Source organism: Lissotriton vulgaris, chromosome 1_1, assembly GCF_964263255.1.
Source record: "Lissotriton vulgaris chromosome 1_1, aLisVul1.2, whole genome shotgun sequence".
Taxonomy (NCBI): Eukaryota; Metazoa; Chordata; class Amphibia; order Caudata; family Salamandridae; genus Lissotriton; species Lissotriton vulgaris.
Window position 1 is genome coordinate 941,069,944 of NC_141685.1, and position 5,109 is coordinate 941,075,052.

A 5,109-nucleotide genomic window follows, 5' to 3' on the forward strand; every position below is an offset into this window, starting at 1 on the left:
AGCGTGAACAAGTCTTCCGACTTCAATCACGCACCACCCGCAGACAATCTTGTGACAGACATAGGACGTCAAGACCAAAAATCCATCACCAACACGTGGGTCGCAGACGTCATGATTCCAGCAAGAGGGATAGGAGACGGGAACGTCCGCTCAAATGTTACCGGTGCGGTATGATTTCCCTCACACTGATGCGTGTCTTGCCCTTGGACAACAATGTCGGAAATGCGGGAGAGACAATCCTTTTGAAAATGTCTGTGGAGAATATAGGAAAGACAAACAGAAAGAACATGGTAGGTCTTCTCGCCCATCCACCACACGCCATCACCCCAAAGCAGTCCGAGATCACCGATGTTCTTCTACAGGATCATCCCAATCATGTGGGCTTCCCACAAATCATACTGGTCGAGAAGGTCACCGTCACAAGAATCACAGTCGCCATCACCCGTGTCACAGGATAGTGATGAGTACATCTGCATGGTGGCTGATCCTGATCAACTCAAGAAATACCCACGACTTGACATCCTCGTAGGTGATCACGCGGCTAAATTTGTGCTCGACAGCGGTGCATCTCTGAACTACATTCCAGTGACAGAATATCGAAGAATGAAGTCACCTCCTCCACTAAGCCCAGCCCATGTGAGGGTATACACATGGATGTCTAAAAAAACGCTTCCTTGTTTAGGAAAGTTCGCAACCACGCTCACCCACAAGGACCACACTGTGCCTGCCCATATACATGTGATCGAGGGACCAGAAGTAGACTGTCTCCTCAGCCTCCCCACTGCTGAACAGCTCCGGCTGGTAGAGATCCTCTAACGTGTAAGTGATGACCCGGACATCATTCACAAATTTACCAAATTGTTCACGGGGCTTGGGAAAATGGCTCGCCGTCAAGTGCGCTTACACATTAATGAGCAGGTGACTCCCGTAGCCCAGCATCACAGACGGGTCCTGTTTCACCTCCAGAGGGCTGTGGAAGACGAACTGCAAGAGTTACTACAAACTGATATCATCGAGAGAACGGACGGACTCACTCCATGGGTCTCACCAGTAGTGATCGTGCCGAAAAAGTGTACCCCAGACAAAGTGCGCCTCTGCGTTGACATGAGGGTACCCAATACTGCCATTGAGCGAGAGCGTCATCCTGGGCCACATATGAGTGATATGATCACGTCCCTCAACGGAGCCAAAGTCTTTTCCAAACTGGATCTTAATAAAGGATACCATCAACTTGAGTTACATGAAAAACACGATACATCACTACGTTTGCTACTCATCTTGGACTTTTCAGGTATAAGCGGCTCAGTTTTGGAGTCTCCTCTGCCGCGGAGATATTTCAAGAAGCCATAAGACAGACTATTCACCACATTCCAAATGCCCTGAATTACAGTGACGATATTGTAGTCTACGGTGCGACAGCGCAGGAGCATGACACGGCTCTAGACAGAGTCTGTCACGCCCTCTTGGACGCTAACCTCACGCTGAACAAAGAAAAATGTGAATTTCAAAAGTCCACGTTGAAATTCTTTGGACATATATTCTCGGGAACAGGGATGAAGCCAGACCCTGAGAAAGTGGCAGCCTTGAATGAAACAAAGAGCCCTCAGGACGTAGGAGACGTAAGATCCTTTTTAGGAATAGCAAGCTATTGTGCTAGGTACATAAGAGACTATGCCACCATCAGTTACCCATTGCGCAATCTAACCAAACAAGGACAGCCCTTCAAATGGACACCCCAATGCGAGCAAGTCTTTCAAGAAATTAAAAGGGCAGTTCAATCCGCAAACAACATGGCATACTTTAATCCTAAGAAAACAGAAATTACAGTGGATGCCAGCCCCGTTGGATTAGGAGCCATCCTGGCCCAGTTTGATCACGACACTGACCAACCCCACATCGTTGCATATGCCAGCAGGAGTCTTACAGACATGGAAAGGGCTTAATCTCAGCTTTTGCAGGAGAGCCGAGCTGTCGTCTGGGCCTGCAAACATTTCCATATCTTTGTGTATTGTAAACATTTCTCCTTGGTCACGGACCATCAAGCCTTGATCACCATCTTTGGAAATCCACGAGCCAAGATGCCTCCCAGGATGGAACGATGGGGCCTTCATCTTCAGGAATACACATACACCATCATACACAAACTCGGGAAGGCTGCCAATCCTGCTGACTACATGTTGAGGCATCCTAAAGTCACAAGCACGTCAGGGCCCTCTCTAGCTGAAGAATACATCCATTTCGTGGTTGACCAGGCCAGGCCACCTGCGGTCCCGCTGGAAGCCATCTGCGATGCCACCAATCAAGATGCTATCTTGCAACAAGTAAAACATCGTATCCAAATGAACAGTTGGCGAAACTTAGACGAGGATGAACCAAGAGTTCCAAGTGAGTGGCAAGAACTGAGTGTGTTCAAACATGTAAGAGATAAACTATCTGTTGCTGTAAATGGACTTGTGCTCTGAATAGTAATCCCCATGTAACTTCGTCAAGGTGTAATCAATGTGGCTCATGAAGGACATCGTGGAGTAGTGGCAACCAAAAGAGCCCTCTGAGAGAGAGTGTGGTTCCCGCTATTGGACCAGATGGTAGAACTGACTCTCAAGGACTGTCCCAATACCAATTGGTGAGCCAGGGCAAACCTCCTGCTCATCTTCAAATGTCCACACTACCCAATGGTGTCTGGCAAGACGTTGTCTTGGACTTCTTTGGTCCTCTTCAATCAGGGAAATACATCATAGTCGTCATGGAGGAATATTCAAGGTTCCCCATTGCCCAGTTCGTCTCGTCAACAAAAGCTACCATCACCATTGCTGTCCTTGATGAAGTCTTCGCTGCGTGGGGCATACCCAAAACAATCAAAACAGATAATGGACCACCATTCAACGGTCATGAGTTTGTGGAATTTGCCCAGCACCTTAACTTCAAACATCGCAAGATTACCCCTCTGTGGCCACAAGCCAATGGTATGGTCGAAGGGTTTATGGCCACTCTGAAAAAGACACTCCAACAAGCAGCACTTGACAAGAAAGATACCCAGGTTGCTTTGAATGAAGTCCTGCGAGCCTATAGAACAACTCCACATGCGACTACTGGCAAGTGCCCTGCTACCCTAATGTTAGGTCGAACAATCAGGACCAGGATACCCACTCTGGATGAGGCCTTACAGGCTGATTTGCATGAACTTGAACATAACGACATTGTTGCCACTGATCGAAAGAATAAAGAGAAAATGAAATCATATACAGATGCTCGATGGAGATCCAGAACCCCGTCCATTCACGAAGGGGACCGGGTGTTAGTCAAACAGGAGCAACAGAGGAAAACGGACTGCCGCTATTGAGCTGAACCATTAATAGTCACCCAGCAAAAAGGAACTATGATCACCGCGGAGTCTGAAAACAAGAGGATCACAAGAAATGTGTCACACTTTCAAAAGTGCCCGCCTACAGGTCAAGATGCCGTTGCTGATTCACCAAGAATCCTGGCTGGTGAGAGTGCCAGAACCAGTAACGCTTTGGCAAGGCCCGATGCTCTCGTTGAGTCTGAAAGTGAGAACGCAGAAGCGCGTTTGAGACCGCGACGAACCATCCGAAAACCTGTACGGTTAATTGAGGAACTGTAAGCACGTGCTCAATGACAGTGAGGTAACGAGCCGTTTTCAAAATGATTGACTTTTGCATTTGTTTAAGAAGAGGGGAGATGTAATGACGCCAGTTACCGTTCTAGTAGTTGGGGGTGGAGATGAGGAAGGGAGGAGCGGGAAAACAGGAAAGGGGCGGATTAGAGTAGGGTCAGGGAAGGAACAGTCACAAGAATAAAGAGCTAGATGAATGGTCTGAGTCTTATTTATGCTCCAAAGACTTGACAACGGGGTATCCAGATATTTATTAAAACCACAAACAGCAAATGCATTTCGGCATTTCCAGCCTTCTTCAGTGCTTTCGTTTGGGTTAGAGAAATAAAACACAGTCTCTCATTTGTTTAAAAATAGTCACCTTCCTTGCAATTGGTTTTTTTAAAAAAATGTCTTTATTGAAAGCTTGCAGTACAATACAAAAGCTTCACATGCGAGCCATTGGCGTTGTGTCATTGGAATCAATGCAAGGAATTTAGAGTTACACATTTTGCAGAACAAATATATGAAACAGCTATGTAGCAACCATCCCTTATAAAACAAGAAAGAACCCCCTCGCAGTGCATCATATGACATACATAAAAAAAGTGTCTTGACTTCTTATAGGCACACATGTAAAGTGACACATTGACCTGAGTACAATTGCGTTAGGAATCATCAGAGTATAAATGAGAATGCATAGCAGCTTACAATCAGGATGACTCAGTAGATATATATTCAGTGGGGCCAGAGGTCTTTTGTGACCATTCAGGCAGTTCTTCTCCATATACCTCTAATTGCTCACGACAATAAATCAAATCTCTGATCTAATTTTGGACCGTGGGCAATCCCTTTGCGCCCCAGCATTGCACAACAGCTCGTTTGGCCATTAGTGTTGCCACAGCAACTAACCTCCTCTTGCAAGGTTTTAAAGATGTCACATTACCCAACAGGCATAACTCAGGTATACATCTCACCGGTTCCAGCACAACATCCGTCAGCACGCCTACAACTTTAGACCAAAAAGAAGCCTATCCCTGTACACAGCCAGGAGAGATGTAAAAAATCGGCATCCGCCTGTCCACACCGCACGCAACAAGCTGTATCGCGCAATCCAAATTTCTGCAATTGCATAGGGGTATAATATAGCTGATGTAAACATTTTAAATGAATGAAGAAAAGGTTGCAGTTAGCTGTAAGGTGCCCAGTCAGCCTACAAGAGAATTGACAATGATCTCTGGACAATACTCTCCCCAGTACTTCATTCCACCTAATGTATAAGGATGTTCCTCTGACTCCCTCTCACGGAGGGATGCAGCATATATTTGGTAATTAGACCCTTATGTTCCTCTCCAGCAAGCAGCTCCAAAGCTCCATGATAGCTTCACCAAATACCAAGATATTTGGTACCAAACATCTCAGATTAATGGGCCCACACTGATGCCAGTGTTGGATTCATTAATAAATACACGCAGAGGCAAACCACTAGCATGTAG